This window comes from Aethalodelphis obliquidens, unplaced genomic scaffold (genome assembly GCF_003676395.1).
Source record: "Aethalodelphis obliquidens isolate GAN/ISIS:26980383/991018 unplaced genomic scaffold, ASM367639v1 scaffold4, whole genome shotgun sequence".
Classification (NCBI taxonomy): domain Eukaryota; kingdom Metazoa; phylum Chordata; class Mammalia; order Artiodactyla; family Delphinidae; genus Aethalodelphis; species Aethalodelphis obliquidens.
In genome coordinates this window covers 37,113,940-37,140,572 of record NW_020837948.1, presented here as the reverse complement: position 1 = coordinate 37,140,572, position 26,633 = coordinate 37,113,940, and positions in this window count along the sequence as shown.

Genomic DNA, 26,633 nt, shown 5'->3' with positions numbered 1-26,633 from the left:
AATCTTCACGTACTTCCCATTTCTACAAAATGTTTTCTTGCTTTATAACTGTTCTACTGTTACGTTTGTACCTTATTGATTTGGCTTCTTCCAAGGTTTTGTTTTCTGGTTTAAAACTGGTCTTCTCCATCCTCCTTAGTTAGGATCTGAACAGTCAGTCCTTCTTCTAATATCTCTGGCTTCATCTTATTCCTCTGTGGATTAGCTCTAACTCTCTCAGGCCAGTCTGCATTTCTGCACTTACCCCAAGGACAACTTAGGGCAAGAGCATCATGGGAGTGATGAAGGGGGAAGGTCTTTTACTTACAAGGATGGTCTTTTCAAAGAAATCCATCCAGATGCCAAGCATTTTCTGAAGGAAAATAAAGCTGATGAAATAAAAATACCTGTTTTTATAGTCATAAGATCAATCATATTTGACTTGAATGAGCCAAAATTGAATAATCTACCTGGTATTGATGTTAACTGATCCATAGATTAATTTGAAAAAAAATTCAAACATATGTTTATTGCCTGATTGATATAATCTTACCTGAGTAGCTTGTATTTTTAAAATCCCCATTTGTAGATAAGAAAATGAGTCATAAGGTAACACACAATTTGATTAAGGTTATTCAATATTTGTGTAGTTCAGTCTCCTGCTCACCCCCAATGTAGAAATCTCTTGATGTGAGTTTGGATTTCCAATCCACATACCATATTTCATCATAATACTTCAGACTGCATATATGATCAGACATATAATACTTACTGTCAAATGTATTTTAAGATGTAATAAAACATTTTCTTTTAAAACTGGTACATTTTGTGCAAGTGAGGTATCATTAGAAATAAGATTAAATTTAGTTCAAAACCCTAAAATTACGAATGAATTACAAATTCACTCTGAGCATTGCAAGGCAAAGGCCTTTATTAAAAAGAGCCTAGAACTTGATTACCTAGGTCAGTTTTGGGGATTGCCATCTACTAGCTGTGTAACTGTGGGCAAGTTATCTAAACTCTCTGTGTATGATTTTCTTCATCTATAAATTAGGAATAATTAAAGTATCATTTTTATTGCATTTCTGTAAAAAACGATTTGCAAATATCAAACCACTGGCACAGAGAAAATATCTAGATGTATTTGTTAAATAACTAGAAAATGCTCTGCCGGAAAAGTGTTGTACACAGTTAATGATTAGAGATGGTCTATTAACGAACAATGGTAATTTCCTTCATCTTGGAGTAATACTCAGGTTTCTAAGTCTGGGAGGCAAGAAAACAAGGCATTCATAATGGAATTAGAATTTCAATGTTATTTTCTTCTCAATATATCAATTTTGTGTCTTAGATTAGTACAAGTATTTCCAATACTTTTTATTATCTCTTTAAAAATGTATATTGTGGGGCTTCCCTGGTGGCGCAGTGGTTAAGAACCCGCCTGCCAATGCAGAGGACACGGGTTCGATCCCTGGTCCGGGAAGATCCCACATGCCACGGAGCAACTAAGCCCGTGTGCCCCAACTACTGAGCCTGCATGCCTAGAGCCCGTGCTCCGCAACAAGAAAAGCCACCACAATGAAAAGCCCATGCACCGCAAAGAAGAGTAGCCCCTGCTCACTGCAGCTAGAGAAAGCCCATGCACAGCAACCGACCCAATGCAACCCAAAATAATTAATTTTAAAAAAATGTATATTGTGACTTGTTCAAAGAAAAAATAAAAATGTTATTGATATGGTCAGCAAAATCAATAGGTCTGACCACATTGTATATTCATAAAGTTGATTTACAGCAATTATTACCAGTGTTGTTCACTTTCCTATGTAGTGTCTTATCAACAAATAGTATGACTCCTGAAGGTCAAAAATGAAATAAAAATATTTTGTGCATCTGCTAATTCATTCTGTTTTAAATGGCAAAGTGATTGGCAATTGCTTCATTGAAAATTTAATTTCCCTTTCATATCTTTCATCCTCTGTGCTTATATAAATGACTGTATTTGAAGTCATGCTTTCCCACAGATAAAAGCCCCTTGGGTTCAGTCATTGGTTGAACTTTTAAAATAAATATTGATAAAAGAATTTTTTATGCTGTATTTTACCCATTTACTTATTCTTGTTATGGTGAACTTCTTTATACTATTTTAAACAACTTTTCTGAGCAAATCCTTTTACACTGCTGCTCTTTGAAATTTGTTTTCCCAACTTCATTGATGTACTGATTTTCCTTTCCTTATCATGGCCAAAGAACTGTATAGAAAATAAATATGCAATAAGGTGATTTTACTTTTTAATGGTGGAGCAATTTTTATAATCTTTAAATGCCTATTAACTGAACTTCCTTGATCCAAATGTATCCTGTGGGCTGCACAGCAATTTAGACCAACATATTCCTGTGTTTCAGGAAATAGTCTGTCAAAAAAAACAAAATATGCTCAAACACATATCTATCATAACATTTCTGTTTTGTATTAAAGTAGCAGAGAAAAAGGCATTTTCATATTTCACTACTTTTTGGTTCAGTTAGCAATAATATTCTCTTTAAAAATATCCTCCCTATTGTTATAATGTGAAACTTTTTGTCCAAAGCCTTTTGTTTTTCATTTTGATTACCCAGAATTCACTTGGTAATATTTAAATGAAAAAAAATCCATAACATGTGGTTTATCTAAACAGAAGAGGATTGGTCTACAGATCCTTCTGTAGTTGGTGCTCTTATCTGGTTTGTCCCCTCTCAGACACAGAGCTTCATGGACATTTTAATTTTAGTTGATACAGCTAGTTGTGGTCTAGTCAGTCAAAGGCAGTGGGTCAAACTCAATTAAAAAAAAGTCTGAACGCATACTATAGAACCATCCACTTTCTGTTTACCAAATAGAAAAAATACTTATACATACAGACACACTAAGGTCAATCCATACTTTATACATGGGTCTTTGTATGGTATATTTCTGGTCTTTCTTTTGATTCCTCTTTACTAGAGGACTTCATAAAAGAAGTGTCTGTCCTCCTTCTTTGTGGATCATATGGAGACTCTCCTTTAATATCTGGTTCTGCAGCATTTCTTCTTCATATCTTCATTTAATCCTGCTATGTCTCATTTTGAAATAAGAAATTTCTTTTATGAGTGTTCACATGCTAATTGCGTAGAGTTCTGAAACTGCAGTTTGCCAAATTTCCAACGTCAAAGTATAGAGCAACATTTTGCAAAGTTTGTTCAATGGACCATCAGGATCCCTCAGCTAATTTTGGGAGCTATAAGATATTTTATCTTATTTTAGGATGTCTATAATTTATATAGACTTACATGTTAAAGGCTATATAATGTTTTACTCTAAAGAAACCAGGTTAATTTTGTTTACACCAGTGTTTTCCCATTTTTCAGACCATGATATCTTTTTACTGGAAAATGTAATTTCTATAGTCTGTGAATGCCATTCTTATTAGTACCCCCAAGGTCCTTGCAAGGCTATAACCTAATGGGTTGAGGCCGCTGCCCATTTTACAAAACATGACTGCTGTAGCTAGCTAAGGATGAGTGTCATTCCTTTCTTTTCAACAATGGTGGGAAGTTATATTAACCACCTTGACTGTAGAATAGAATTAATTTCAAGCTAAGTAATACTTCAGTGACTTTTCTTTGCTTAATCAGAAGAATTATTTTGGTTACTTTAGTCCATACTTAATTAATCCTACATTATGAAAATTAGAACTAGGGTTTCGCTGTTTAATTATGTCATGCTAAGCTTTTCTATTTGAAATGACTGAATTGACTGAGTGGTTGACCAAATTATACAACTATATTTGTTACACATTATGTCTATATATATATATACACACACATACAGTAATCTACCAAGTGCCAGGCAAGATAGGCAAAGCAGATTTATCTTCATGATGTTTAGAGTCTAGGACCAACATTTTAACATAGAAATTAGCTGAGGAGAAACCCAGTCATGGAAATGGATAGCAAAAAGGAGCCGGACCTTTATTTTTTATGCCAGCAGCTTGCATGAGACAGGTGTCCCTCAAGTGGCTTGGCACATGACCTTATTAAAGACTCAGGATCATGGTGCAATGATGCAGAGCCATGGAAGTGTTCACCGGAGGGGAGAGTTCCCACGGTGGTCATGCCAGGGGCAGGATCTTAACCTGACTCTTCCTTTGGAAAGAATTGGGGTGTGTTTTCTGCTACCTTGTCACCTCTTCCTTCTTGTTCCCACCTATTTCCTGGGTCTGTTCACTGGCTATTTATTCAGTTCTGTCACTTGCCTGCTATCCTTAACGTGGTATGTTTGCTTCTTAAATTAGAATTGTCTGTGTAGCTTGATAGATCTATTGTGAAAAGTCTTGGGTAAAGGGAAAAAAGAGGAAAATTAATGTATACAGGAGGGAACCTCTCACTAGCTGTGAGAATTAAAACTTTAGTAGCATATCCCCAACTATCAAGGGAGGAACAAATCTCAAGTACAGTATTTGAAATGAACTAAAATATTTAGTTTCTATAGACTCTTTGCTCTGAGGGATTGAAAGCCATGTATGCATAAATAATATGCACGCTCTTCACACTGATTCCCTTGGAATTCTCTGACATTGCAAAAGAACAAGGATAATGATGAAATTTCATGTTTATAATACTTGGTTAAGGTTAGTTTCATTTTCACAGCTGTCTACAATGAAATTAAGTTAAACTATTATACATGCCTTGCGTTTACTGTATGTTATAGTTTTTTTTTGTTTTTTTAAATAAATTTATTTATTTAATTAATTTATTTTTGGCTGCATTGGGTCTTTGTTACTGTGCGTGGCTTTCTCTAGTTTTGGCGAGTGGGGTTCACTCCTCGTTGCAGTGTGTGGGCTTCTCATTGCGGTGGCTTCTCTTGTTGCAGAGCACGGGCTCTAGACGCACGGGGTTCAGTAGTTGTGGCACACGGGCTCAGTAGTTACGGGTCATGGGCTCTAGAGCGCAGGCTCAGTATTGGTGGCACACGGGCTTAGTTGCTCTGCGGCATGTGGGATCTTCCCAGACCAGGGCTCGAACCCGCGTCCCCTTCATTGGCAGGTGGATTCCCAACCACTGTGCCACCAGGGAAGCCCTATGTTATAGTTTATAAAAAGGACATTTTAATTTTATATTTTATTTTCTCTAGGCTTAGCAATATTCTGTGCAACCACTGTGTGTGTACAACTCCATTAGGTTATACCAAATTTGCTTTCCTTGAATATTTTGCATGAGTAAATAGGCCTAAGATGTAGTATAGGAGGGAAATTGTGATTTTGGAACCCATTCTGCTTCCACTCCCATTTCCTCACCAACTCTGGTATGCTCTCTCTGGCTTTCTTGTTACTGCTTAGAGTGTCTTCATTCTGAGCTACAGTACTTAACAAAACTTAATTCCTCTTTGATTTCTCCATCTTCTTGGTCCCTCTCTGTAGTCAGCTGCAAAGTTGATACAGATGCACGTCTCCACTGGAGCTTGACTGGTCTTCTCTTGCTCTAACTGGGCCGTCATGACTTTTAAACTCTGCTCCTATAATTATCCCGTGGCTTTCCCACTTCATTCCATGCAACATTTCTGCTTCGGCACTTCCAGTCCCTGAGAAGACCTTCCTGTTCTGCCGTGCATGGTTTTTCACAATGTGGCTCACATTATGTTTCTAGGCCGATGATCCTAAGTAGTTCCCTTTTGACTTTCCTGCCCTATATTCAGACTAGTCCCCATGTTTAAACCCCAGTTTTTCCCCCAACTTCTGTAATTTTTGTTCATGCTGCTACCTTTGCCAGAGTCCAGAATGCCTAACATGTATGAGTTACTTACTGTGTTCCAGGTTCTTCTTAAGCTTTTTACATGTTTTATCTCACATAATCCTCATAACAACCCTGTGAAGTAGAAACTGAAATCTTGCTCATTTTACAGTTTCAGGAACTGAGACACAAAACATGTAAGTAACATGACCAGGGCTACACAGCTAACCACTGAAAGAGCCAGAATTGGAACCCAGAGGGTCTTAACCAGCAACATCACCTAATGAATGAATATATGTTAAGTAGATAAACATATTGAAGAGAAAAAGTTCTTTACTCTGTCATGGTTACCATTCAAGATGGGTAGTAAAATGTCATCTTATTGATGATAATAAAGAAAAGAGAGAAGAAACTTCCCCTCTTCTGTACTTTAAAATTCTACTCATCCTTCAAGTTCCAGGTCAAATGATACTCCTTCCAGGAAGACTTTCTTGTCTTCCATCTTCCTAGATGAAATCCACCCACTTTTCAAACTCCTATAATTCCTTTTTCATATTTCCCTGTCCATTCTACTTTACCCTGGCGTGGATTAGGATTCTTCTAGTGCCTCATATTCTTCTAGTGCCTTATATTTCCACCGGTCTGTCAGCTTCTGAAGCTCATATCTTCCTCATCCTCTCTGTTCCCTGAAAAAGAAAAATAGGAGCTCAAAAATATTTGTTGTTAGTTTCAAGCTTTTGGAAACAGAATTACAATCATAGCTAAGCTTAACTTGCTTTTGATACCTCTGATGTCTAAAATTGAAACATTATTTTTTATTTAGGACAATTTTACACAGTGAAAGTATATTTTAGTGTTTTTCACATTTTGAAAATAAATATTCTGCATATTTTTCTTTGACTTTATGATTAACATATGGGGTTTCTATATCAGTTTTCAAGGAGGGCTTCTGTTTTAGGTATCCAGCTACAACTGTAATCTCTTGCTTCAGTTATGAGCTGCAGGAAGATGTTAAAACCAGTTTCCATATGATCATATAATCAGGGAGAATACATAATTATCCCTGTGCAGGGGGCTGAGAAAACCCATATAAATTTGGGAGGGGGTACAGGATGTACGTGGAAAAATCTTCCAAATGTGGCCCTGATTTGATGGTTTCAGATGGTGCTTGTATTTCAACCGGTACTACAGAATAAAAAATAGCAATGCAGGCAAATAGACATTAATCCACAAGGAGCTACAGGCAGGAAAGCAGCCATAGCAGCTATAACTCTATCTGGACAGTTAGTATGCTAGAATGAGAATCAGGTAGCTGGGTGAATGCCTTTTATTTTTTTCTCTATGTATGATCATTTGGTACAGAAGGAGGTCACCATGGAGTATAGCTTTGAAGTTAATTTCCCCTTTTTCTGATAATGTGTGGTTTATCAAATGGACCTGACAAGTAAAGATGCATAAAAGAGACAAAAGTGTATTTTATTTACAGTGTTATAGTAAGAAAACTGTTGACAGCAGAGTATAAGATTGATATATATTGTTTCTGTTGTTTGGTCTCATCATGGTCCCAGCATCTGCCAGAGGGTAAGAATGCCCTGGACCGTTTCATTTTTTGACGTTCTGGTATATTGAAAGAAAGAAAGAAAAAGAAATTGCTAACACAGGCTACAACAATAATTTTAAAGTTGTATAACATTTTCTTTCTCAAAGCCCATATTTCATCCTCCCTAAAGTTGTCCATAGTACCTCCAGGATTATAAACTATAATGGCAAGAAAATGCAGTATTTTTTTTTAACTACAAAAACGTTTAATATCTATCCGATTTAACATTGAAGTCTACAGGAAAACTGCTTTATTATTATTATTATTATTTTTAATAAATTTATTTATTTATTTTTGGCTGTGTTGGGTCTTCGTTTCTGTGCGAGGGCTTTCTCCAGTTGCGGAGAGCGGGGGCCGCTCTTCATCGCAGTGCGCGGGCCTCTCACTTTCACGGCCTCTCCCATTGCGGAGCACAGGCTCCAGACGCGCAGGCTCAGTAGTTGTGGCTCACGGGCTTAGTTGCTCCGTGGCATGTGGGATCTTCCCAGACGAGGGCTCGAACCCGTGTCCCCTGCATTGGCAGGCGGATTCTCAACCACTGCGCCACCAGGGAAGCCCCTGCTTTATTATTAAAAGTCACTGAATTCCATAAAGCACACAATGTAGTTTATATTCAACTAACAAAAGTTTGATTCATGTATTTAAAAATATATAGATTTATCTGTCAACATTTATATTCTATTTAAAAACCAGTAGCTTTACATATTTTACAACTTGATTTTGTAAAATACATACATCCGCCCTATGCAAATCTTCAAGCATGAGCTTCCATTCCTATTAATAAAATGCACAATCTATATTTTTGAATATTGAGATAAATGGTAACAACTAAAAATAACACATCCATTATGACTTGAACACACACCTAATTCTTGGCTACTAGATAATTGACCTAATAATCTGTTCAAATAACTATGTTCCTTGAGCTTGACAATCAGTTTGCATTATGTAAACAATCTGTGATTAACTATGAAGAAACTTGCCTTTCCAGGGTATCTCACAAAATCTAACAAATTCTTTTTTTTTTTTTTTTTTACATCTTTATTGGAGTATAATTGCTTTACAATGGTGTGTTAGCTTCTGCTTTATAACAAAGGGAATCAGTTATACATATACATATGTTCCCATATCTCTTCCCTCCTGCGTCTCCCTCCCTCCCACCCTCCCTATCCCACCCCTCTAGGTGGTTACAAAGCAACGAGCTATCTCGCTGTGCTATGTGGCTGCTTCCCACTAGATATCTATTTTACATTTGGTAGTGTGTATATGTCCATGCCACTCTCATGTTGTCACAGCTTACCCTTCCCCCTCCCTATATCCTCAAGTCCATTCTCTAGAAGGTCTGTGTCTCTATTCCCATCTTACCCCTAGGTTCTTCATGACATTTCTTTTTCTTTTTTCCTTAGATTCCATACATATGTGTTAGCATATGGTATTTGTCTTTCTATTTCTGACTTACTTCACTCTGTATGACAGACTCTAGGTCCATCCACCTCACTACAAATAACTCAATTTCGTTTCTTTTTATGGCTGAGTAATATTCCATTGTATATATGTGCCGCATCTTCTTTATCCATTCATCTGTTGATGGACACTTAGGTTGCTTCCATGTCCTGGCTATTGTAAATAGAGCTGCAATGAACATTTTGGTACATGACTCTTTTTGAATTATGGTTTTCTCAGGGTATATGATGAGTACTGGGATTGCTGGGTCATATGGTAGTTCTATTTGTAGATTTTTAAGGAACCTCCATACTGTTCTCCATAGTGGCTGTACCAATTCACATTCCCACCAGCAGAGCAAGAGTGTTCCCTTTTCTCCACAACCTCTCCAGCATTTATTGTTTCTAGATTTTTTGATGATGGCCATTCTGACCAGTGTGAGATGATATCTCACTGTAGTTTTGATTTGCATTTCTCTAATGATTAATGATGTTGAGCATTCTTTCATGTGCTTGTTGGCAATTTGTATATCTTCTTTGGAGAAATGTCTATTTAGGTCTTCTGCCCATTTTTGGATTGGGTTGTTTGTTTTTTTGTTATTGAGCTGCTTATAAATTTTGGAGATTAATCCTTTATCAGTTGCTTCATTTGCAAATATTTTCTCCCATTCTGAGGGTTGTTTTTTGGCCTTGTTTATGGTTTCCTTTGCTGTGCAAAAGCTTTGAAGTTTCATTAGGTCTCATTTGTTTATTTTTGTTTTTATTTCCATTTCTCTAGGAGGTGGGTCAAAAACATTCTTGCTGTGATTTATGTCATACAGTGTTCTGCCTATGTTTTCCTCTAAGAGTTTCATAGTTTCTGGCCTTACATTTAGGTCTTTAATCCATTTTGAGCTATTTTTGTGTATGGTGTTAGGGAGTGTTCTAATCTCATACATTTAAATGTACCTGTCCAGTTTTGCCAGCACCACTTATTGAAGAGCCTGTCCTTTCTCCACTGTACATTCCTGCCTCCTTTATCAAAGATAAGGTAACCATATGTGCATGGGTTTATCTCTGGGCTCTCTGTCCTCTTCCATTGATCTATCTTTCTGTTATTGTGCCAGTACCATACTGTCTTGATTACTGTAGCTTTGTAGTATAGTCTGTAGTCAGGGAGCCTGATTCCTCCAGCTCCATTTTTTGTTCTCAAGATTGCCTTGGCTATTAGGGGTCTTTTGTGTTTCCATACAAATTGTGAAATTTTTTGTTCTACTTCTGTGAAAAATGCCAGTGATAGTTTCATAGGGATTGCACTGAATCTGGAGATTGCTTTGGGTAGTAGAGTTATTTTCACAATGTTGATTCTTCCAATCCAAGAACATGGTATATCTCTTCATCTATTTGTATCATCTTTAATTTCTTTCATCAGTGTCTCATAATTTTCTGCATACAGGTCTTTTGTCCCTTAGGTAGGTTTATTCTAGATATTTTATTCTTTTTTGTTGCAATGGTAAATGGGAGTGTTTTCTTAATTTCACTTTCAGATTTTTCATCATTAGTGTATAGGAATGCCAGAGATTTCTGTGCATTAGTTTTGTATCCTGCTACTTTACCAAATTCATTAATTAGCTCTAATCGTTTTCTGGTAGCATCTTTAGGATTCTCTACATATAGTATCATATCATCTGCAAACAGTGACAGCTTTACTTCTTCTTTCCTGATTTGGATTCCTTTTATTTCCTTTTCTTCTCTGAATGCTGTGGCTAAAACTTCCAAAACTCTGTTGAATAAGAGTGGTGAGAGTGGGCAACCTTGTCTTGGTCCTGATCTTAGTGGAAATGCTTTCAGTTTTTCACCATTGAGGACGATGTTGGCTGTGAGTTTGTGATATATGGCCTTGATTATGTTGAGGAAAGTTCCCTCTTTGCTTACGTTCAGCAGGGTTTTTATCACAAATGGGTGTTGAATTTTGTCAGAAGCTTTCTCTGCGTCTATTGAGATGATCATATGGTTTTTCTCCTTCAATTTGTTAATATGGTGTATCACGTTGATTGATTTACATATATTGAAGAATCCTTGCATTCCTGGAATAAACCCCACTTGATCATGGTGTATAATCCTTTTAATGTGCTGTTGGATTCTGTTTGCTAGTATTTTGTTGAGGATTTTTGCATCTATGTTCATCAGTGATATTGGCTTGTAGTTTTCTTTGTGATATCCTTGTCTGGTTTTGCTATCAGGGTGATGGTGGCCTCATAGAATGAGTTTGGGAGTGTTCCTACCTCTGCCATATTTTGGAGAGTTTGAGAAGGATAGGTGTTAGCTCTTCTCTAACTGATAGAATTCTCCTGTGAAGCCATCTGGTCCTGGGCTTTTTTTTTTTCAGAAGATTTTTAATCACTGTTTCAATTTCAGTGCATGTGATTTTTCTGTTCATATTTTCTATTTCTTCCTGATTCAATCTTGGCTGGTTGTGCATTTCTAAGAATTTGTCCGTTTCTTCTAGGTTGTCCATTTTATTGGTATAGAGTTGCTTGTAGTAATCTCTCATGATCTTTTGTATTTCTGCAGGGGCAGTTGTTACTTCTCCTTTTTCATTTCTAATTCTACTGATTTGAGTCTTCTCCCTTTTTTTCTTGAGGAGTCTGGCTAATGGTTTATCAATTTTGTTTATCTTCTCAAGGAATGAGCTTTTAGTTTTATTGATCTTTGCTATTGTTTCCTTCATTTCTTTTTCATTTATTTCTGATCTGATCTTTATGATTTCTTTCCTTCTGCTAACTTTGGGGATTTTTGTTCTTCTTTCTCTAATTGCTTTAGGTGCAAAGTTTGGTTGTTTATTCGAGATGTTTCCTGTTGCTTAAGGTAGGACTGTATTGCTATAAACTTCCCTCTTGGAACTGCTTTTGCTGCATCCCATAGGTTTTGGGTCATTGTGTCTCCATTGTCATTTGTTTCTAGGTATTTTTTGATTTCCTCTTTGATTTCTTCAGTGATCACTTCGTTATTAAGTAGTGTATTGTTTAGCCTTCATGTGTTTGTATTTTTAACAGATCTCTTCCTGTAATTGATATCTAGTCTCATAGCATTGTGGTCGGAAAAGATATTTAATACGATTTCAGTTTTCTTAAATTTACCAAGGCTAGATTTGTGACCCAAGATATGATCTATCCTGGAGAATGTTCCATGAGCACTTGAGACAAATGTGTATTCTGTGGATGGAGTGTCCTATAAATAACAAATAAGTCCATGTAGTTTAATGTATCATTTAAAGCTTGTGTTTCCTTATTTATTTTCATTTTGGATGATCTGTCCATTGGTGAAAGGGGGTGTTAAAGTCCCCTACTATGAATGTGTTACTGTCGATTTCCCCTTTTATGGATGTTAGTATTTGACTTATGTAATGAGGTGCTCCTATGTTGGGTGCATAAATATTTACAATTATTATATCTTATTTTTGGATCAATCTCTCGATTATTATGTAGTGTCCTTCTTTGTCTCTTCTAATAGTCTTTATTTTAAAGTCTATTTTGTCTGATATGAGAATTGGTACTGCAGCTTTCTTTTGGTTTCCATTTGCATGGAATATCTTTTTCAGTCCCCTCACTTTCAGTCTGTATGTGTCCCTAGGTCTGAAGTCAGTCTCTTGTAGACAGCATATATATGGGTCTTGTTTTGTATTCATTCAGCCAGTCTGTGTCTTTTGGTGGGAGCATTTAGTCCCATTACATTTAAGGTAATTATCAATATGTATGTTCCTATTCCAATTTTCTTAATTGTTTTGGGTTTGTTATTGTAAGTCTTTTCCTTCTCTTGTCTTTCTTGCCTAGAGTAGTTCCTTTAGCCTTTGTTGTAAAGCTGGTTTGGTGGTGCTGAACTCTCAGCTTTTGCTTGTCTGTAAAGGTTTTAATTTCTCCATCAAATCTGAATGAGATCCTTTCTGGGTAGAGTAATCTTGGTTGTAGGTTTTTCTCCTTCATCACTTTAAACATGTCCTACCACTCCCTTCTGGCTTGCAGAGTTTCTGCTGAAAGATCAGCTGTTAACGTTATGGGGATTCCCTTGTGTCTTATTTGTTGTGTTTCCCTTGCTGCTTTTAATATGTTTTCTTTGTATTTAATATTTGATAGTTTGATTAATATGTGTCTTGGCATGTTCCTCCTTGAATTTATCCTGTATGGTACTCTCTGTGCTTCCTGGAGTTGATTAACTATTTCCTTTCCCATATTAGGAAAGTTTTCAACTATAATCTCTTCAAATATTTTCTCAGTCCCTTTCTTTTTTTTTTTTTTTTTTTTTTGCGGTACGTGGGCCTCTCACTGCCGTGGCCTCTCCCATTGCAGAGCACAGGCTCCGGACGCGCAGGCTCAGCGGCCATGGCTCACGGGCCCAGCTGCTCCACGGCACATGGGATCCTCCCAGACCGGGGCACAAACCCATGTCCCCTGCATTGGCAGGCGGACTCTCAACCACTGCACCACCAGGGAAGCCCTCAGTCCCTTTCTGTTACTCTTCTTCTTCTGGGACCCCTATAATTCGAATGTTGGTGCATTTATTGGTGTCCCAGAGGTCTCTGAGACTGTCTTCAGTTCTTTTCATTCATTTTTCTTTATTCTGCTCTGCAGTAGTTATTTTCACTATTTTATCTTCCAGGTCACGTATCCTTTCTTCTGCCTCAGTTGTTCTGCTATTGATCCCTTCTAGAGTATTTTTAATTTCATTTATTTTGTTGTTCATCATTGCTTGTTTCATCGTTAGTTCTTCTAGGTCCTTGTGAAATGTTTCTTGCATTTTGTCTATTCTGTTTCCACGATTTTGGATCATTTTTACTATCTTTATTCTGAGTTCTTTTTCAGGTAGACTGCCTATTTCCTCTTCATTTGTTAGGTCTGGTGGGTTTTTATCTTGCTCCTTCATCTGCTGTGTGTTTTTCTGTCTTCTTATTTTGCTTGTCTTACTGTGTTTGGGGTCTCCTTTTTGCAAGCTGCAGGTTCGTAGTTCCTGTTCTTTTTGGTTTCTGTCCCCAGTGGCTAAGGTTAGTTTGGTGGGTTTTGTAGGCTTCTTGGTGGAGGGGACTAGTGCCTGTGTTCTGGTGGATGAGGCTGGATCTTGTTTTTCTGGTGGGCAGGTCCATGTCTTGTGGAGTGTTTTGGGGTGTCTGTGACCTTATTATGATTTTAGGCAGCCTCTCTGCTAATGGATGGCTTGTGTTCCTGTCTTGCTAGTTGTTTGGCATAGGGTGTCCAACACTGTAGCTTGCTGGTCGTTGAGTGAAGCTGGGTGTTGGTGTTGAGATGGAGATCTCTGGGAGATTTTCGCCATTTAATATTACGTGGAGCTGGGAGGCCTCTTGTGGACCAGTGTCCTGAAGTTGGCTCTCCCACCTCAGAGGCACAGCACTGACTCCTGGCTGCAGCACCAAGAGCCTTTCATTCACACAGCTCAGAATAAAAGGGAGAGAAAGGAAGGAAGGAAGGGAGGGAGGGAGGGAGGGAGGGAGGAATGAAGGAAGGAAGGAAGGCAGGAAGGAAAAGAAAGAAAGAAAGAAAGAAGGAAAGAAAGAAAGAAAGAAGGAAAGAAAGAAAGAAAGAGAGGGGATAAAATAAAATAAAGTAAGAAAAGAAAAAAAACAGATGGACAGAACCTTAGGACAAGTGGTGAAAGCAAAGCTCTACAGACAAAATCTCACACAGAAGCATACACATACACACTCACAAAAAGAGGAAAAGGGGAAAAAATAATAAATCTTGCTCTCAAAGTCCACCTCCTCAATTTGGGATGATTCATTGTCTATTCATGTATTCCACAGATGCAGGGTACATCAAGTTGATTGTGGAGCTTTAATCCACTGCTTCTGAGGCTGCTGGGAGGGATTTCCCTTTCTCTTTTTTGTCCCCACAGTTCCCGGGGCTCAGCTTTGGATTTGGCCCTGCCTCTGCGTGTAGGTCGCCGGAGGGCGTCTTTTCTTTGCTCAGACAGGACGAGGTTAAAGAAGCAGCTGATTCAGGAGTTCTGGCTCAGTCAGGCCAGGGGGAGGGAGGCGCATGGAGTGCACGGTGAGCCTGCGGCCGGGAGAGGTCAGCGTGACGTTGCACCAGCCTGAGGCGCACCGTGCGTTCTCCCAGGGAAGTTGTCCCTGGATCCCGGGACCCTGGCAGTGGCGGGCTGCACAGGCTCCCCGGAAGGTAGTTGTGGATAGTGACCTGTGCTCGCACACAGGTTTCTTGGTGGCGGCAGCAGCAGCCTTAGCATCTCAGACACATCTCTGTGGTCCGTGTTGATAGCCACGGCTCGCGCCCGTCTCTGGAGCTCCTTTAAGCAGCTCTCTTTATCCCCTCTCCTCGCGCACCAGAAAACAAAGAGGGGAAGAAAAAGTCTCTTGCCTCTTCAGCAGGTCCAGACTTTTCCCCGGACTCCCTCCCGGCTAGCCATGGTGCACTAACCCTTTCAGGCTGTGTTCAAGCAGCCAGTCCTCTCCCTGCGATCTGACGGTCCTCTGTGCGGGAATCTCTCCGCTTTGCCCTCCACACCCCTGTTGCTGCGCTGTCCTCCGCGGCTCTGAAGCTTCCCCCACTGCCACTCGCAGTCTCCACCTGCAGTCTCCACCCGTGAAGGGGCTTCCTAGTGTGTGGAAACCTTTCCTCCTTCACAGCTCCGTCCCACTGGTGCAGGTCCCGTCCCTATTCTTTTGTCTCTCTTTATTCTTTTTTCTTTTGCCCTACCTGGGTACGTGGGGAGTTTCTTGCCTTTTGGGAGATCTTAGGTCTTCTGCCAGCGTTCAGTGGGTGTTCTATAGGAGCAGTTCCACGTGTAGATGTATTTCTGATATATCTGTGGGGAAGAAGGTGATCTCCGCGTCATACTCTTCTGCCATCTTCCCTGAGACCCCCTACCAAATTCTTTATTTGTCCTGTTTCAGGTTTTTAATTAGAGACGCAAGATATTCAGTAATTTGATGTGCCAGGAAATCTGACAAGTGAAGTCACACCTAATCAGCCAAAGCCCAGTGAGTTTTGAAACCGTGCTTCTTCCTTTGAGAAAACAGCTCTGAGAATTATTGTAGGAGCAAACTTTTCTCAAAACCCTGTTGGTGTATGTGCCAAGAAATAGAACAAGAACTGTTTCTCCTTTCCCAGTCAACTGTGCTCAACTTGCAAAACTCGAGTTCTTTAGGTATGTGAAGACGTACTGGCTTCTATTCAGACATTCCTTCTACATATTCAAAATGGCTTCAGATATCACAGTTTTATTAACAAAACACTTTTCATAAAAAAAGATATTCATGTAATAATTTTGGAGATTCATCCCCAACTATAAGTCCCAATGCTAACATTTGAGAATTAAAGTCACAATAAACACCTCAGGACCATAGTCAGAACCAGAACTTCACCTGGAAGGACAGAGATCTAAGTTTGTAGTACATGTTTAGATTCGACAGGCCTCTAATGATAATGGTGTATATAAATCTCTATTTAATTTATGCTGAGAAAGTAAAAGTCTCCCACAAATTATCACTTTTAAAAAATAGTTCCATGTCTCAAAATGGTTTAGAAACTTAAATGGAAAACACTTTCACCAAAATAAGTAATTTAATTCATTTTGGCAATAATTAGAGCATTTTAATACTCTAATTTAATACTTTAATACTCTGAGTATTTTAAGATAAGATTTTAAACAAAATATTTAGTTTTCTTCTTACATTTCATAGATTTTAAAGTTACTTTTAACATTAATTTTTTTTTTGTTTTCCGCTATTTATTTTTAACGTCTTTATTGGAGTATAATTGCTTTACAATGTTGTGTTAGTTTCTGCTGTATAACAAAGTGAATCAACTACATGTATACATATATCCCTATATCCCCTCCCTGGTGCCATTGGTCATTTGATAAGGATTGCCTTGAATCTGTAGGTTGCTCTGGGTAGTATAGTCATTTTCACAATGTTGATTCTTCCAATCCAAGAGCATGGTATATCTCTCCATTGTTTGTATGGTCTTTAATTTCTTTCATCAGTATCTTATAATTTTCTGCATACAGGTCTTTTATCTCCTTATGCAGGTTTATTATTTTTGTTGCGCTGGTAAATGGGAGTGTTTCCATAATTTCTCTTTCATATTTTTCATCATTAGTGTATAGGAATGAAAGTGATTTCTGTGCATTAATTTTGAATCCTGCTACTCTACCAAATTCATTGATTAGCTCTAGTACTTTCCTGGTAGCATCTTTCGGATTCTCTATGTATAGTATCTTGTCACCTGCAAACAGTGACCATTGTACTTCTTTTCTGATTTAGATACCTTTTATTTCTTTTTCTTGTCTGATTTCTGTGGCTAAAACTTCCAAAACTATGTTTAATAATCATGGCAAAAGTGAGCAACCTTGTATTGTTTCTGTCTTAGAGAAATGGTTTCAGTTTTTCATCACTGAGAACAATGTTGGCTTTGGGTTTGTCATATATGGCCTTTAATATGTTGAGGTTAGTTCCCTCTATGCCTACTTTCTGGAGAGTTTTTATCATAAATCGGTGTTGAATTTTGTCAAAAGCTTTTTCTGCATCTATTGAGATTATCATATGATTTTTCTCCTTCAATTTGTTAATATGATGTATCACACTGATCAATTTGCATATACTGAAGAATGCTTACATTCCTGGGATAAACCCCACTTGACCATGGTGCATGATCCTTTTAATGTGCTAGTGTTTTGTTAAGGATTTTTGCATCTATGTTCATCAATGATATTGGCTGTAGTTTTCTTTCTTGTGACATCTTTGTCTGCTTTTGGAATCAGGGTCATGGTAGCCTCATGGAATGAGTTTGAGAGTGTTCCTCCCTCTGCTATATTTTGGGAGAGTTTGAGAAGGATAGGTGTTAGCTCTTCTCTAAATGTTTGATAGAATTTGCCTGTGAATCCATCTGGTCCTGGGATTTTGTTTGTTGGAAGATATTTAATCACAGTCTCAATTTCAGTGCTTGTGATTAGTTTGTTTATATTTTCTGTTTCTTCCTGGTTCAGTCTCAGAAGGCTGTGCTTTTCTAAGAATTTGTCCATTTCTTTGAGGTTGTCCATTTTATTGGCATATAGTTGCTTTTAGTAATCTCTCATGATCCTTTGTATTTCTGCTGTGTCAGTTGTTACTTCTCCTTTTTCATTTCTAATTCTATTGATGTGAGTCTTCTCCCTTATTTTCTTGATGAGTCTGGCTAATGGTTTATCAGTTTTGTTTATCTTCTTGAAGAACCAGCTTTTAGTTTTATTGATCTTTGCTATTGTTTCCTTCATTTCTTTTTCATTTATTTCTGATCTGATCTTTATGATTTCTTTCCTTCAGCTAACTTTGGGGTTATTTTGTTCTTCTTTCTCTAATTGCTTTAGGTGTAATGTTAGGTTATTTATTTGAGATGTTTCTTGTTTCTTTATGTAGTATTGTATTTCTGTAAACTTCCCTCTTAGAACTGCTTTTGCTGCATCCCATAGGTTTTGGGTTGTTGTGTCTTCATTGTCATTTGTTTCTAGGTATTTTTTGATTTCCTCTTTGATTTCTTCAGTTATCTCTTGTTTATTTAGTAGCATATTGTTTAGCTTCCACATGTTTGTATTTTTTTACAGTTTTTTTTCCTGTGATCGATATCTAGTCTCATAGCGCTGTGGTTGGAAAGGATACTTGATACAACTTCAGTTTTCTTAAATTTACCAAGGCTTGATTTGTGACCCAAGACATGATCTATCCTGGATGATGTTCCATGAGCACTTGAGAAGAAAGTGTATTCTGTTGTTTTTGGCTGGAATGTCTATAAATATCAGTCAAGTCCATCTTGTTTAATGTATCATTTAAAGCTTGTGTTTCCTTATTTATTTTCATTTTGGATGATCTGTCCGTTGGTGAAAGTGGGGTGCTAATGTCCCCTACTATGATTATGTTGCTGTCAATTTCCCCTTTTATGGCTGTTAGCATTTGCCTTATGTATTGAGGTGCTCCTATGTTGGGGGCATAAATATTTACAATTGTTATATCTTCTTGGATTGATCTCTGGATCATTATGTAGTGTCCTTCTTTGTCTCTTGTAATAATCTTTATTTTAAAGTCTATTTTGTCTGATATGAGCATTGTTACTCCAGCTTTCTTTTGATTTCCATTTGCATGGAATATCTTTTTCCACCCCCTCACTTTCAATCTGTATGTGTCCCTAGGTCTGAAGTTGGTCTCTTGTAGACAGCATATATACAGGTCTTGTCTTTGCATCCATTCAGTCAGACTATGTCTTTTGGTTGGAGCATTTAATCCATTTACATTTAAGGTAATTATTGATATGTATTTTCCTATTACCATTTTCTTAATTGTTTTGGGTTTGTTTTTGTAGGTCTTTTCCTTCTCTTTTGTTTCCTCCCTCAAGAATTTCCTTTAGCATTTGTTGTAAAGCTGGTTTGGTGGTGCGGAATTCTCTTAACTTTTGCTTGTCTGTAAAGCTTTAGATTTCTCCATCGAATCTGAATTACATTCTTCCTGTGTAGAGTAGTCTTGGTTGTAGCTTTTTCCCTTTCATAAGTTTAAATATGTCCTGCCACTCCCCTCTGGCTTGCAATTTCTGCAAAATATCAGCTGTTAACCTTATTGGGATTCCCTTGTATGTTATTTGTTGTTTTTCCCTTGCTGCTTTTAATATGTTTTCTTTGTATTTAATTTTTGATAGTTTGATTAAAATGTATCTTGGCATGTTTCTCCTTGCATTTATCTTGTATGGGCCTCTCTGTGCTTCCTGGAATTGATTGACCATTTCCTTTCCCGTGTTTAGGAAGTTTTCAACTATAATCTCTTATATTTCAACTATAATCTCTTATATAATCAACTATATCTCAAATATTTTCTTAGATCCTTTCTTTTACTCTTATTCTTCTGGTACCCCTATAATTTGAATGTTGTTCCATTTAATATTGTCCCAGAGGTTTCTGGGACTGTCCTACATTCTTTTTATTCTTTTTTTTCTCTTTATTCTGCTCTATGGTAGTTATTTCCACTATTTTATCTTCCAGGTCACTTATCTGTTCTTCTGCCTCATTTATTCTGCTATTGATTCTTTCTAGAGAATTTTAAATTTCATTTTTTGTGTTGTTTGTCATTGTTTGTTTGCTCTTTAGTTTTTCTAGGTCCTTGTTAAACATTTCTTGTATTTTCTGCATTGTGGTTCCATGATTTTAGGTAATCTTTACTATCATTACTCTGAATTATTTTTCAGGTAGACTACATATTTCCTCATCATTTGTTTGTTCTGTTGGGTTTTTGCCTTGCTTCTTTGTCTGCTGCATATTTCTGTGTTCTCATTTTCTTTAACTTACTGTATCTGAGGTCTCCTTTTCACAGGCTGCAGGTTCATAGTTCCCATTGTTTTTGGTATGTGTCCCCAGTGGGTAAGGTTGGTCCAGTGGCTTGTGTAGGCTTCCTGGTGGAGGGGACTGGTGCCTGTGTTCTGGTGGATGAGGCTGGATCTTTTCTTTCTTGTTGGCAAGGCCATGTCCAGTGGTGTGTTTTGGGTTGTGTGTGAACTTAGTATGATTTTAGGAAACCTCTCTGCTAATGGGTGGGGTTGTGTACCTGTCTTGCTAATTGATTGGCATGGGGCATCAAGCACTGGAGTTTGCTGGCCGTTGGGCGGAGCTGGGTCTTAGCATTGAGACAGAGATCTTTGGGAGAGCTCTTGCTGATTGATATTACATGGGGCTGGGAGGTCTCGGGTGGTCCAGTGTCCTGAGTTCAGCTCTCTCACCTCAGAGACTCAGGCCTGACACTAGGTCAGAGCACCAAGACCCTGTCAGCCACACAGCCAGGTATGTGGGTATTTTCTTGCCTTTTGGGAAGTCTGAGGTCTTCTGCCAGCATTGTCGGTGTCCTGTAGTAGTTGTGCCTCATGTAGATGTATTTCTGGTGTGTTTCTGGGGAGGAAGTTGATCCCCATGTCTTACTCCTCTGCAATCTTGAAGGTCCACTCTAACATTAAAGTTTTACAGAAAGAAATAAAAAGAATTATGAGAAGTGAAGGGAAGATAAATAAAGAAGTGTTCAAAGAGAGGTCCATGATAGAAGTAAAAGCATCTTGGCATTTCCAAAATATGTTGAGAATGGTGCTCAACAGATATGATGCATTCTGGAAAATGCTCTATCCAGACACATCGTTGAACAGTGGAGTCCTTCAGTGATCAGGCATCCATAGTGAACTTCAAGAGGTATAATCCTTTGCACATTCCTCTCTACTGTCAAACACTGAGGAACAGAGGTTCAGCCATGAAGCACACAGCACTACTGTGTGAAATTGTGCTAAGAATAGTGTGAGCTTCTTAGTATGAGATAGACCAGAAGTGGCTGGGAGGGTAAACATCAGCAGTTAAACTAGATGATGAAGTTTGGATTGAAATGTTACAGCAATTTCCCTTGTTTCACCTGAATGTTCCCGAAGCTAGGGTAGCCTTGGTGAACAGGAATTCAGCTCATTTTTATGCATTAAATTCTTTGTTTGAACATTTTCCCCAAACATGTCATCATCCTAGTTGATTAAGTAATTCAAAGTTTGAATTAGAATATTAGAAAGTCAGGTTGTCCGTGTTCTAAGAAAAATGAAAACGATTTAACAGAAAACTCCTACAAATAGAGTGACCAACAATCATGGTTTCCCTAGAACTGTCTGGGTCTTTGCACTGCAAATCAAGCATGCCAGTAAACACCGTAGTCATGGGCAAACCAAGATGGTGGGTCACCCTAGATAAATGTTTAGGGAGTAAAAGCTCTCTAGGTTCAGAGGTATTTTTATTCTGAAGGAGCCCTTTCTCCTAAGCCACCTCTAACACAGATAGTGTTTTATCAATTTCAGGCCATCGTTTCAGGTCCATCTGTTTAGACAGGATTTCTTCCATCGATGGGGGAGATAAACTACTGTTATTTCTCCTTTGCATTTATGAGGCTCTTTTCTCCATATGCATAAAATACTTTTTAAATATCTCATTAATCTTCACAACATCCCTGTTGGTAGGGGAGGAAGCATTATAACTTCAGGTAGTGAAGCTTCTTGTCACTCCAATAATGGCATTTTATTACTTAGCTTGATGTGATTTTTTAGCACGTTCCTGGAAGTTTGAAATGGAGTGGCTTTTGAAAATGGAAATAGTAAATAAAGAAAAATTATCACCTTGAATATAAATGCTTGAGAATAAATGCTAAAGATTGACAATGAGGTTTGAGATAGAAGAGCACACGGTGCTTTCTCTTCCATTTCTGTTTTGCATTCAGCTTCTCTACTTTTTTAGTTTAGCCAGCTTAAAATTGTCTTCTATGTAAATGTTTAATACTTTTCAAGCTTCTACGTTGATGCAGAAATATGCAACTTTAGAGCTGGAGGGGATGCTAGAGAGAACTTAGTAGTCCATAGTAATTCAACATGTTGATTTCTTTTTCAGATTAGGAGGGGTAGCATGGTGCAGTGGCAAAAATTTTGAACTGAGTTTCTGTCTGTTTATGCCCCTGTCAGGCTGTGGGACTGTTAGCAAGTCCCTCACTCTCTCTGAGACGCAGTTTCTACATCTTGAAAATGAGAATGTTAAACAAAGAAATTGTTGGTGTTCTCTCCATTTCTGAGATAATGGAGAGCAGATGCTTAGGGAGTCTGTAATTAAGCTGGGGTAATAGAGCCAGGACCCACATCCAAGCCTCTGCATCCCTGTTCCAATGAGTCTCACACAGGTTAAGCTATCACCCCTTGTGAAATTTTAAGTTATTTATTTAAGAATCCTACTTCATCTCCCCTGAAATATAGCTGTATTGAATATCTTGCCTGTGTTTTTCTGCCCCCATCTTCTGAGATTGAAAATACAATGAAACTTACTTAGGAGACCACCTGGATTCACAGACCACCTGCATAAACAAATTTACCAAGCACTGATTCTATTTACTAAAGGTGTGATGCATCTGGTGGCCACCTGCTTAATGGGTCTGTAAGAAGCTCACCAAGTGCATTAGGTGGTGAAGTCAGGATTTTTTTTTTTTTAGTAGGAACATAATAAAAACCACAGTCCTCCAAAGTTTGTAGGAAATTGAACCTTTAAAACTACAAATGTTAGTTGCTTAACAAAAATTCACTTAGCATAACTTTTAACTTTAGAAATTCAAAATCAAATTTCTACTCACTCTAATAAATAATAATTCTGATCTATTTATCATTGTTTTTTCCTCCTTTTATTTGTATTAAAATGATCTTTTCCTTCCAAGAAGCAAATATTGCTACATATTTTGATTGTGTTATTTGCATATTATCTGATAGAAACTGAAAACATAATCATTTCCAATTTATAACCGAGGGAGTGTTGGCCTTGTGAGGAAATGATGGAGAGAGATTAAACAGAAATAGTTTCTGGATTCCCAAGCTGGTGTTTTACCCATTAAGGTGATTCTCACTTAACTATTTCATCTTCCCCTGTAAAACCTGCCACACAGGTTTTACAGCAAGCATTCTGTCTTGGGCAGTGGTACCATTTTCATCCTGCTATATAATTAAGATAGAATGGTCACACAAGTGATTTGCAGTGGCTCCACAAGTGGTAATTAAATTTGCTACCTTCACATTGTCAGGCATTTATTTTCCCCCTGCAAACATTAAATAAAACAAACTATTTAATTACCTGAGCAGCTATACTTGTCTCTTGGGCATTCAAGTTTGCATCCAAGTGAAGGTGAAAGTAGCCATTTTAAACAAGTTTCTTTTCAAGCAGAAAGTTCACTGAGTAAAGATTGTGCCACTGATCATATGGCTAATGCATCCCAAATAATAACTTCACAGGCCTTGTAAGAAAGTCCTCACCTTTTTCATACCCTATTTACAATTTTTCTTTGGGTCACAAATTCTAAGATATGTTGGGGATTTATTGCTGGACATAAGAACTTTTCTTACTATATTTCATCATATCTAAGACAGACTGAATTCTGTGAATGTCCAAGAAAGTCAAAATCCTTCCAATCAAGATTTGAGAGATTTCAAAGCATCCTAGAAGCAATGCAATGTGGCTGTTTTAAAAAGTTTGTCATCTATCATCCCATACCTATGCCAAGATTGTGTGGACTTATAAATAAAGCTGTTATCTTTTAGTTTTGACAAGGTCCAATATGAAGTACCATTTTAAGGGACTTATTTCAGCAAGGAAAGTAGGAGAAACAGTGTCAGAGAAAATGATTGTTTTTCTAATATTATGGACTAGAAATGGCTATTTTCTACATAGATAATTCAAATAGCTTCCAGTAGATTTACTTTCTCTTGAATAACTCATTTTAGATCTGAAAATACTTTATAATATTTCAAAGGTATTTTATATCTAAAAATACTTTATAATATTCAGAGGAAGAAGATATTATCGCAAACACACCTTAAACAATGCCTGAAACTCAGTGCAGAAAAATCTTTCATTACAGTTACTGTATGTTATTTTCCTTTGGTTCGTAAAGCTGTGGGTAGGGAATATACAAATCCAGGAACAAAGCACTGCTGTATTATTTGGTGCTGACATTTGTAGGTGAATAACAACATCATTTAATATTTTCTTCAACCATCAACCAAATGCTATTTGACATTATACTCTAATTTTGCAAGATACAGAATTAGATGTCATAAATGGCAGAGGAGGTGAGCTGCAAGACTCAGTTTAGTGTCTCATTTTTCTCATTTTCCAGTGGTTGAGATAGATAGAAACATCCTGAAAAATTCACTTCTATGCCTGTGAATCTTCATAAATGCAAATTCTATTGACTTTGGCATTCAGTTTGCTAGTAAGCTTGAAAGGTTTGAAATTGCACTTGAAGATGCCTTCTTTTTGGCAGTCAACAATAAATATTTTCCAAGCAGTCAGTGACATTTGGATTAAGTCACAGTAAAACCACAATTCAATGTATGAAGATGATATGTAGATTTCTGTTTGTAGTTGGAAATGTCATCTTTTTTTTGAATTTTATTTATATTTTTTATACAGCAGGTTCTTATTAGTTATCTATTTTATACATATTAGTGCATATATGTCAATCCCAATCTCCCAATTCATCCCACCACAACCATCACCCCCCCCTTTCCCCCCTTAGTGTCCATACATTTGTTCTCTACATCTGTATCTCTATTTCTGCCTTGCAAACAGTTTCATCTGTACCATTTTTCTAGATTCCACATATATGTGTTAATATACGATATTTGCTTTTCTCTTTCTGACTTACTTCACTCTGTATGACAGACTCTAGGTCCATGCATATCTCTACAAATAACCCAATTTCGTTCCTTTTAATGGCTGAGTAATATTCCATTCTGCACATTTACCACATCTTTTTTTTATCCATTTGTCTGTCAATGTGCATTTAGGTTGATGTCATATGGTAATTCTATTGTTCAATTTTAAGGAACCTCCATACTGTTCTCCAAAGTGGCTGTATCCGTTTATATTCCCACCAACAGCATAAGAGGGTTCCCTTTTCTCCACAACCTCTCCAGCATATGTTGTTTGTAGATTTTCTGGTGATGCCCATTCTAATTGGTGTGAGGTGATACCTCATTGTAGTTTTGATGTGTATTTCTCTATTTTTTAGTGATGTTGAGCATCCTTTCATGTGCTTCTTGGCCATCTGTATGTCTTCTTTGGAGAAATGTCTATTTAGTTCTTCTGCCCATTTTCGGATTGGGTTGTTTGTTTTTTTAATACTGAGCTGCATGAGCTGTTTATATATTTTGGAGATTAATCCTTTGTCCATTGATTCGTTTGCAAATATTTTCTCATATTCTGAGGGTTGTCTTCTTGTTTAGAGTTTCCTTTGCTGTACAAAAGCATTTAAGTTTCATTAAGACCCATGTGTTTATTTTTGTTTTTATTTCCATTACTCTAGGAGGTGGGTCACAAAACATCTTGCTGTGATTTATGTCAAAGAGTGTTCTTCCTATGTTTTCCTCTAAGAGTTTTAGAGTGTCCAATCTTACATTTAGGTCTTTGAATTTATTTTTGTCTATGGTGCTATGGAGTGTTCTAATTTCATTCTTTTACATGTAGCTGCTCAGTTTACCCAGCACCACTTATTTAAGAGAACCCAGCACCACTTATTTAAGCACCACTTATTTAAGTCTTTTTTTCTCCATTGTATATTCTTGCCCCATTTGTCAAAAATAAGGTGACCATATGTGTGTGGGTTTATCTCTGGGCTTTCTATTCTCTTCCATTGATCTATATTTCTGTTTTTGTGCCAGTACCATATTGTCTTGATTACTGTAGCTTTGTAGTATAGTCTGAAGTCAGGGAGCCTGAGTCCTCCAGCTCCGTTTTCTTCCCACAAGATTGCTTTGGTTATTTGGGGTTTTTGTGTCTCCATATAAATTTTAAGAATTTTTGTTCTAGTCCTGTAAAAAATGCCATTGGTAATTTGATATGGATTGCATTGAATCTGTAGATTGCTTCGGGTAGTATAGTCATTTTCACAATGTTGATTCTTCCAATCCAAGAACATGATATATCTCTCCATCTGTTGGTGTAATTTTTGATTTCTTTCATGAGTGTCATAGTTTTCTCACTACAGGTCTTTTACCTCCTTATACGTAGGTTTATTCCTAGATATTTTATGTTTTTGTTGCAGTGGTGAATGGGCATGCTTCCTTAATTTCTCTTTCTGATCTTTTGTTGTTAGTGTATAGGAATCCAAGAGATTCCTGTACATTAATTTTTTATCCTGGTACTTTACCAAATTCATTGATTAGCTCTAGTAGTTTTCTGGTGGCATCTTTAGGATTCTCTATTTATAGTATCATGTCATCTGCAAACAGTCACAGTTTTACTTCTTCTTTTCCAATTTGTATTCTTTTTATTTATTTATTTATTTTTATCTTATT